At 38.2% G+C, this 10,126-nt stretch overlaps 1 protein-coding gene across 3 annotated transcripts in view; it reads right to left on the bottom strand.

Moving 5' to 3' along the window:
- The window catches only part of SESN1 (sestrin 1), an 88,697-nt gene that overhangs the window by 39,727 nt on the left and 38,844 nt on the right, over positions 1 to 10,126 (bottom strand). Inside the window, exon 1 of one of the 3 annotated variants that reach the window (XM_009289171.2) lies at positions 7,381 to 7,402. The exons of the other annotated variants lie outside the window; for them this stretch is intronic. The gene's annotated coding sequence lies outside the window, so the exon portion shown is untranslated. Of the gene's footprint in view, positions 1 to 7,380; positions 7,403 to 10,126 lie in introns of those variants that run through there. 3 annotated transcript variants of the gene reach the window in all.

The following is a 10,126-nucleotide window of genomic DNA, read 5'->3' as shown; positions in this document are numbered from 1 at the left end:
GGAAGAGGCTGCCCGGGGAAGTGGTTGAGTCCCCATCCCTGGAGGTATTTAAAAGACGAGTAGATGGCACTTAGGGAACCTCAATGATTCTATGATTCTAATATATAGTTATTGAACTCTGCCTGATGGGTACAGAAAGGTCTAATGGAAAGTGACAGAAAATTATTACATATTCTTCAATGATTTAATGTACATGACCACTAAGAGAAATACATCTGAAAGAAATTTGTACAACACACCCTGCAGAATACTTGGGAAACAGTCACAAGGAAATTACAAAATTGTCCCAGCTGTAGAAAAAGGACAGATGGGACTCTTGAAAGTCTATTCAAGACTAACCTCCTGCTTCAGCAGAATCAACTACAGCTTTGTCATCCTGACAGATGTTTGCCTAACCTGTTCGAAGGCCTCTAATGACAGATGTGCCATGACTCCCAAGGTGGAGAGTGGTCAAGTATCCTTATTATTAAGATCTAAATTTTACCTGGTACCATTATCTGAATTAATCTGTGAACACAGAATGACTCTTCAGCGTTATACAAAAAAATTTGTCTTCTTTTTCTAACTGCTGAAGAATTTAACACACCACCAGTTCTCACAGAATGTATTGCTAAGAAAGACTTTTATTATGCTGTTGCTGTGTGTCTACAACTGTCTTTTCATCCAGATATAAAGTGAAACAAATACAAGTCTAGGAGCAAACAGCATCAAATATAATGCATGACAGAGTACAGCTGACAGCAGTATTTCAACTTAAGCGTGGCTCAAAGCATTATTGTTCTCAATTCTTTTATGGCCACAGTGGATTTGTGACAGGGAAGCAGGGGGACAAGGATGATTTAAAAGGTGATTTAAAAGGGCGATTTAAAATTTCTAAAGAACAATCGCTTTGTGCTAAACTTTTCAGAGCAGGGCAATGAGACTACTAGGAAAAGCAGCAGCACACAATCTTACTGCTCCTGAGAACAATGCTTTGCAGAGGAGAAGGGGGGGAAGGGGAAAAAAATTAAGAAGAGAGTGCTCTTCCTACTCCCTGATAAAATCAGTTGCAGTACACCACTGGGAAGGATGCTTCAAAAGGCTCAGATGCCATCTCTATTCACTCCCACTTTAGCACCAGCTCTTGCTAATTTTTGAGCATTTCTTGTTCTTCCCCAGCAGTCCCACTATTAGTTACTCTAACAGGGAGAGAGGTTACTTCGTCAGAGACAGATAGGTAACGGCCTCGGACAGCAAGTTAGTTACTTCATCTTTGTCTCAGAAGATGGGGACAAAGTGCTCTACTTATTCTGCGCAACCCTCTGCTACCGAAGAGAACAAGTAGTGGCTAATGTACTGCTGAAAACTACTGCTGCAGTGAACACTCTTTAAGAGGGAGGAATTATATTCCCCTCACCCTGGCATCACTGGAGGCAGAAAGTCTTCTCCGAGTAATTTTTCTATATGTCCAGTTCTAGCTGATCCAACAAATCCACAAGTTATCTACTGGAGAATCAGCTCCTAACATTTCATATCTTATTGTCCATTCTCAAGCCAGAGACTAGACCTTTCCACACTGAAGAGCAGCAGTAAGAAAAGCCTAGTGAGATGTCCATCGCTGTGCTTCCTTAACAGTACCTGAAGTTCAGAAGGAACTTCTCACCTATGCTCTCTTCCATTGTTTCTTTCGCTGGCAATTTACTACAATTATATCCCTATTCCCTGCTCACACCAACTCTGCAAACAGAAAGCAATCCTGTCCTATATCCTGGAAGGCCCATATATTTTTTTCTCACACAATATTAGTAGCCCTGTCATTGCATCAAAGAATAGAGATGATTATCAGCAAGCCTCTCAATGCATACACAAAGGGAAACAAAAATACATAGCTGTTTAATGAAAGTCTTGTTGAGGAGCCTCAATGTACTTGTGAAAATTCACACAAAAGCAGGACCAATGAGTCTCCAAGCAAGACTTCACCCAAGTGCACGATGTTCAGATTTCAAAAAAAACTTGTCACACTTGATTAAGGGAAGGAATACATGGAAACTCTTTTCAAGTTTTCATGAGTAGAAGTGAAACAGAAGTGTGGAAGTACAGATCCCAGCTAGGGTGAGATGTAGGTGATGGATGGATAACAGCAGGTTTTTGCAGGAGTCTTACAATGTGAAAGGTTATTTCTAACTAACTCTATTACCAAGGATATGCACAGTAGAAGGGACAGAGCTTCCATCAAACTTGAATGGATAAGAAAGTGAAGAGGATCCCAACCACCTTCTAGATTAAAAGACAGGAAGAGGAGAATGAGATGGGGAAGGAAAAAAAAGGTCTCTGGTTAGAGCTGAGCCAGGTGGTTAGATATAAGCATCTATAAAAGATTCCAAGCACTTGAATTTATGAAAGCCAAGGTAGGCACAAAGGGAAAGAGAGAAGACAGCCAGCTAAGGGAAGGAAACTGAAGGTGATTCAATGTGACAGAAGCAGCACTTCTTGTCAATCAAGACAGCCAGTGCTGCCTTAAAAACAGCCAACTCAGGCACAGTCTGATCCAAAGGAAAATAAGAGGTGCACAACAAGTTCCCAGAAAGGCCACTAGCTCTCTTTCCTGCAGTTTGTTTCAACACGTGGCTCTGCAGAACATTCTGCTATGACATTAAGGAAAGACCTTTTTAAATGTCCCATGATAAGTTCTATTTGTTTTAGCTGTTACCTCCAGTCTGTTCCCAAGGAAGGAATACAGATTGGCAGAAACTTGATACATACCACGGTGGGTATGGATCTTCCAAAGTGCTAGAAACTTGATACATACCACGGTGGGTATGCTCATTTACATGGATCTTCCAAAGTGCCGTGGCTGTCTTAGGAAAGCCAAGTAGGATACCATTCAGCATGTCCAGCCATAGAACAGCTACACCTTGCACGCTCTCCACCTGCCTATGGCAGCTCAAGGATGCTACTGGTTGCTCACCTTGGAATGTACGTGACAACAAAAATCAACCCCATAGCACAAAAAAAGGAGGAAGCAATGCTGAGTGCAGCTCTGACAGACAGTGGTGTAGCTGAGATGAGTACCTTTCCCTCCACTGGAACCTCGGACTAATTTGTGAACGTTTGCACCAGAGAGAGGACGTGTACAATGGCACAGTAAAGATGGGGAAAGAAGATTGTTGGAAAACTGGCGATCTCTTAACACCTGATATTACTAGCCCTTTCCTCTCATCCCACAAGAAACTTAGGACTCCCTGCCTCCTTTCAAGAACTACTTAAATAAAAACATTGTGCCTGCGCTGCTGTAGTTGTGCACATAAGCCCTATTTCCACCTTTATTTGTCAATCAGTGCTAGGTTTTTTTCTCTGTTAAAACTGGCTGCTTATTCATCATTATGGCTCAGTTTGAGGCAATGATCAGGCACTTCAATCTACATGGAATAATTTCCCATGCAGACAAAGTCTTAGAAAGACACTTTTTTCATGCTTTTTTACATCATGCTAGTGCAGTTACCACAGTGGGAACCCAGTCAATGACTGCAACTTCTAGGAGCTGCCATAACATAGTAACAATAAATGACTATCTAGGGAAAAAGACTGAAATCTGTTGTTTGTCAAATTATAATATGAATTAGTATATTAATCCATGAAGGAAAAAAGCCTACATACGTAATCAAATTCAATGTGAAATCTCACTCTACAAATATCCGATAGAGATTTTTTTATTATTATTATTGTCCTCTTTAAATACGTTCATCTTATTATCCACGCACTGTACTTATCTGAAACTGAAAGCTAACTTTATCATCAAGAGGCAATTCTTTTTCCACAGTTTATGTCTGAAAGAGTTCTTTTACATCTGCTTTAAAATGTAGTTGTGTTCAAGCAGCATTATTTGGTTGCCCTTGCACTGTATCTCAGTGATTCCATACGAAATACACTTAACCCATAAACAAAAGCTTTTTAAAAGAAGTTTTATACAGTTGTACAGCTGGGCTTGCAAATTCATCTGGGTCCAAAAGTCTAAAGTGCACATCTACAGAGTGCAGTCCTACACTTACTGTGCCAGTGCAAGAAGGTATCTGAACGCAAGCCAGCTTCAGTGCAAAAACTGTAACCGTGACACTGTTGTCACCATTTCAGAGCTAATAAACCCTGCCTCTTAATGTGAGAAACAGGTCTATGCCTCCTGGAAGAGACCCAACCATAAGGAAAGTCAAGTTACATCCCAGATACATAACTTGCAATATCACTCTGTTCAGATCATTAACAACCACACAAAACTAGAAACGGTATCAGATTTCAAGCAGCTAAAACGGCTTTGCTGATGCTGCTCAATCCTGGACCACCACTGGATTCATTCTCACTCTACTAGAGAGTTCACCAAACTAACAAGAGTCAAAAGCAGTGAGCATTCATGCAAGTTGCTATGCTCAGCAGATAACTATATTGTGAAAGGAGACAAGATCCGTTGAGAAAGCAGTCTTTTACAGCCTTAGCTATATGCAGTATTTGTAGTTAAACTGCTACCCGTTATTTAAAATGGGTTTGGTTAAACTGTCACAAACTATGTGTGTACCTTTTTAAACACTGTTTACAAGTGGCTTTAACAAGAAAGAGATAAAACCAAATCAGTAAGAGGCTTTTATAAGCCAGTGTACATTTATTTACATCAGGACTCAAAACAGCTTATATTTTACTGGTGAGCTATGTTATGTATGGAACAACATTCGGAAAACAGACTACTGACAAAACTATGTAAACCTATGCTGTTGTTCTTGCAGTACTGTCAAGTCAGCCTGGGAACAGCTACTGCTGTGGTTTCCTTGTGAAAGTGTAAGCACTTTAAGATCTGATAAGAGACACTGTAGGAGTATACTATTATACAGACAGAAATTCAGTTTCGATTCTTCATCCTAATAAATTCACTAGGATAACAAAAGCTCTGTGTGACATATATGCAAGTAATTCTGGGCTTTAAACATGAAAACTGCAAGTTTGAAGCCTAAGTATTTGAACTTGACACTGCCTACCAATACTGGATGAGCCAAGCAAGATTCCAAACTTTGGCCCTTTTCAGCTTCAGACAAGATATTTATGAAAAGCTTAGCTTCCAAATTAGCAAATTTAAATATGCATAATCCAAATATCTGCATGTTGTTCACTTGTAGTTCAGAATTAGCACACAGTTCTCCGTAATTGCATTTGAATAATTCTGCTGGATTACTGATATCAATTTATTGTTGAAATGCTAATTTCATACGAGTATAAATGGTGAAGGACAGAAAAGAAACTCAAGAATCACTCACTCAGCCATCACAAAGTTTGTATGCTGAAGAAACAGCCTCCCTTATTTCTCAAATACGGTAATACACCCTCTAAAACAAAAAACACATTACCTGAACTGTAATAATATGGTTTCAGAGAGATGCATAAGCAAAGCATGAAGGGGAAATAGCTCTCTCCGCTGTGTGTCTTCAGGTACAGTGAGGAAGTTCTAGAATTGACAAATCATAAACCTCAAAAACAGAGAAACCTGCTTGCTGTATAGCCTGTGTGATAACAGCTCAAAATGATACAGTAAATTTTGGTATGTTCTGTAATTAATCTTTGGAAATGCTGTCTATGATAAACACTTGTGTAATATGAATACTTTAATGCATATAATTTTTCAAAACACAAATTGGAAAACAGACATTGGTTATATTAATCCAAAAACGTATGCTGCTTTGCTCAAATGAGACTAGCACAAAAGTTTAAGTGGATCTGCAACAGTCTATAAAGTAGTCGAGAAAGTCTGTGTGATACGCTCTTCTTCCCTCTTCAAAAAAATGGGAGAGATAAAGGAAGTTTTATTTGCTAAGCTTGGAAATTCAGGTCTTGTCTACCTGAGCCACTAGAGAACTAGTACAGCTACACTGCAATTTTAAGCAAGTAAAACTCTGGTCATAAATTACAGTGTGTATAGCCAAGCTTGGCACGACTCCTTCATTTTGCAACTGTGCTTTAATATCTAAAAGGCCCTGCCAATCAGCCTGTTTCCAGGAATACCATCTTTTTTGCACACCTGCCTAATGGTTTACAAGTAGAATTTCAGACTTTTGTTTTCAATGAGGGAAGCCCAAGCTCTAGCACAGGTCCTGCCTCCCAAGACCAGCTCCGTCCAGCCATGACATAGGCATACAAGCACGAGCATCTCCGGTTTAAGTGTTAGCCTTGTTGACAAGGCACTTTTGTCCAGACTCTTTGGTCCTCTGGTCCAGTCTTAGGCCACACAACTTGACTGCTAGAGAATACTACTCATCTGGGTAAGCACAAGGAGAGAATTGCTATAAAGAGTGGCTACAAAAGGATTTCATTCTGGATGAAAGGGGATTTACAGAAAATGAAGGAGGAAAGAATCATTGGTAGGCTGCACTCATCTTCTATTAAGAAAAGATATTTTCTTTTTTACTTAATAAATAGAAATATATTACAAAGATTAGAGGCAAAATATACTGTTATATCTCAAAAAATTAAATGTATTTACAGTTTTAGTGAGAGTTTAAATTAGCATGATGCAACCATTCCTTTATAAGGGAACTTTTACACTCACTTTGAACAGGACATTTATCTTTATTTTCAACTTAATCAGATAAAAATTGTAAAGGTCTATTACCAAGAAAATTTAACTTTTTCAAATTCTGAAACAAAGATTCACCTTTTCAAATATGCCTGCATAAACCAAAAAATCTAAATCTTTAAATATCTTTCAAGATTCCTATAATTCATCTGATTGTAAATTACTGAAACTTTGTTAAACAATTCACAGCTATTTGATAAACATAGGGACTACTGCACTGTTTAAATGCTGTTCATAAATTGGGAAAACCTTCTTCCATAAAAATGGCTAAAAAGCTTGTATTTCAGAGATCTGGCTTTAAACTTTTTGCGTTAGCCATAATATAATGAGTGAGTATGTGTGTACACAATATGTATTTTTTAAGTAAAAGCATTTACCTGACAAGGAAACTACTCTCAGCTACAAAAGCCATAGCTGACTTCCTGCTCTTTCATTAGACCTAAATAATAAGTCAAGGCAAATAAAAAAAGAGTGCAGATTGCTACTTCTCCAGGAAAACAGTGGTACAAGCCATCTAACATTCAGTTAAAGAGTTCAAGTATCAAGGCCAAGCTAACCTGATATTATCTTAATAAAAATCCTTGTCTGGATCTTCTGTCCATATTCCAGTTAGAAACAACATTATCCTTGCTTGCTTATTGTATTTTGGTCTATATTGTTAATGGTCAAAAATAACTTGAATTATTTGCTACAGCTGCTATTTCCAATAACATATGCAATTAGGACCTAACAAGATGTTGTGATATAGGCAACACATGGACATATGGCTATATCATGGAACACACACTTACATAGCCCTGAAAGGTGAAAAGACTGCCAAAAACTCAGAAATTCAGAAGGTCCAGTATTTCAGCATCTATTGTCCTCCTAACCTGGAATTAAAAGCAAAAATTTTGAAATTCGGAGATGAGATAAGTAGAACGGAAAATAACAAAAAGGTAACATTACTCATACAAAACCATCTGAATTTCCTTTTTTAACCCTCAGAGCTCAACAACAACACAAACTGCCAGACTAGAAGACAGAAAGTCAGGCTAGAGAGAATTTAAGTTATTTTTCAAATTGGCTGAGCTTCTTTAATTTCACCTTAAATATATAAAGGATTGACTGAAATGGCTAGTGTTATTTTCAAGAATTTATGGAGGATGGGCGAAGTATCAAAAAACAGAGAAACAAGAAACACAGTGCTTTTATTTAAATAAGGAAATAAAAAGGAACCAGTTCAGCCAGCTGAATTTCAATTCCTGAAAAAACTGGAACAGAACAAAAAAAAACCAAACAAAAATTCGGCAAAACAGTTTGTAAGTGCCTAGACAATAATATGCGACTGTGTGAAAGCCAAAAATCAGTTTGACACAGACCCTTAACAAATCTTTCTAACTTGCCTTCCACAACAGGATAGCAGGTTTAAAGAAGGGAAGACGCTATGTTACAATTATGACTTTAAGCTAAGGAAACTTTTTCTTGATGAGACTACAACAATATGAACACAAAACTGTCTTCTGCTGAAAGAGCAGCCATCAGTGGCTCACTGCCAGCATGAAAAGACATAGCACGTGGGATTCCAGAGCAAATGCCCCCTAAATCTGGTTCTACACAGAATGGCGACCTGAATTACGGAATCAAGAGAATGCTTACAGAAAATACAAAGCTTGTAAGGACTGAGGGAACCTGAGAGGACAAACTTGAACTTGTAAACAAGTTCTTGACAAATTGGAGAAATGGTCCAGGATCACCTAAAAAAGGCAATACAATTCTTAGGGAAGATATTTAAATTATTACTCTCCGATATAAGTTATCAACAATACAAAGACAGGAAAGGAAAACAAGATGCTAGAGACACTCTGCTTAAAAAGAGTTAAGGCTATAAAGGATTATGGCATCATGAGGTCAACATGAAAAAAACCAACAAAACCTTAATGTTATTCATACACAGTAACTTAGCTTGCAAGACAGAGGAAGCAAACCTCTCTGTTCTAATCAGCAGGAATACCCTGTCTTTTTGGTCAACATATATCTAAGATGTGAACTGAATGCTGTCCTCTGAATTCTCACCAACAAAAGTGATCAGATGCTTAGAAAAGATGACTGAGAAACTACCTGTTCCCAATCTGTCTAAAGCCAAAACACCACAAAGACATTTGACCTAAGGAGGAGGAGACTGAGAAGAGAAAGGAGATTCTGTAGAGTCTTGGCTGTTGGTAGTCTTTAAAACAGGCAGATAATTTTTCATGCACCGCCTAGATATAATAATGGGTTCCTCCCTGGGGCATCTTGATAGATCTAATAGATCTCTTTAGGTCCTTTCCTACCTTCCCTATTCTGCAGTTCTATGAAAACACATTTTAATATAGCTAGCTATCGCACACGTAAGGACAAAGAAAATAATCAACATGTACACATGGGAAAGTAAGTTGGAAAACACTGTCTCCAAAAAGAACATTGAGAACTGCAGATCAGGCTCCACTGTCCATTTATAGTGTGGTTCAGCTGCCTAGAAGGCTAATTTGATCTAAAACGTATAAAAGTAGGAATATCAGGTAGAACAAACAGCCACCTTTCCTGTATACACTATGCTGATCTAACTGTTTAAGAATACAATGACTTTCCTGGTGTCAAAAATTATTTGGAAATACGGGAAGGATTTTTATGGCTCCTGTTTGATTTCATAAAGAAAAGGGGCCTCTTGGTACACAGCTGAAAAACTTCAGTCTAGCCAAATTATGAAAGAGAAAGTTGAGATTTTTTTGCATATATACATACACACCCCTAAGACTTGCTAAGACATCTGAAAAGGAGAAAAAGATTGAAAACAACATCAAGATTTTTCAGATTCATAAATTAACTCACAGAAAACTACAATGAATGGAAATTGACATTACACAAATGTATCTTGCAGAGATCCCATATCCTAGCAGCAAGAACAATTAAACCCTGAAAGCTCTTACTACAGGAAATGGACACCACTGCTCCAATTTTTTACTCAAGATTAGAGATATTTCAGAAAGGTATATTCAGCTTCCGGGAGAAAAACAAAACTCCATGACCTACATATACAAGAGATCGAACCAGATTATCACAATTCTCTAACCTGGCCTAGCAGCCTAAACACTTCTTTCCCTCAGCTATTCTATTAGATGCTTCCTAGTCTATGCATTTTGCAGCAGAAGAGAGCCAAAGGGACTGAATGCAAAAGTCACCTGATGCAGAAACAGGCAGAAAGAATACTGTTTCAGGTACCTCAAAAGCAATAGCCATGTAAAAATCATTCCTTAAATTCCACAAAGCAAGAAAGGAGCTTTAAGACTTGGCAAGTAGAAAACTCGAAGGGCCATAGGGAAAGGAAAGATGCAAGGAAAAAAATGAACATAGCAGGAGGAAGATGCTTGCTATCCATCAGGGAAGAAATGGTGAGTTGCCTCTTGAAAAGGCTCTGGGCACGAAATATGTGCAAAGAGAAATTAAACTCATCTGCTCCTGAAGACTGGGAAGGGAAAAAAAAAAAAAAAAAAAGAAATACCACTTTCCTAAAAACCT

This window comes from Aptenodytes forsteri, unplaced genomic scaffold (assembly GCF_000699145.1).
Source record: "Aptenodytes forsteri isolate BGI_AS27 unplaced genomic scaffold, ASM69914v1 Scaffold217, whole genome shotgun sequence".
Lineage (NCBI taxonomy): Eukaryota > Metazoa > Chordata > Aves > Sphenisciformes > Spheniscidae > Aptenodytes > Aptenodytes forsteri.
This window is presented reverse-complemented; position numbering and strand designations above follow the sequence as displayed.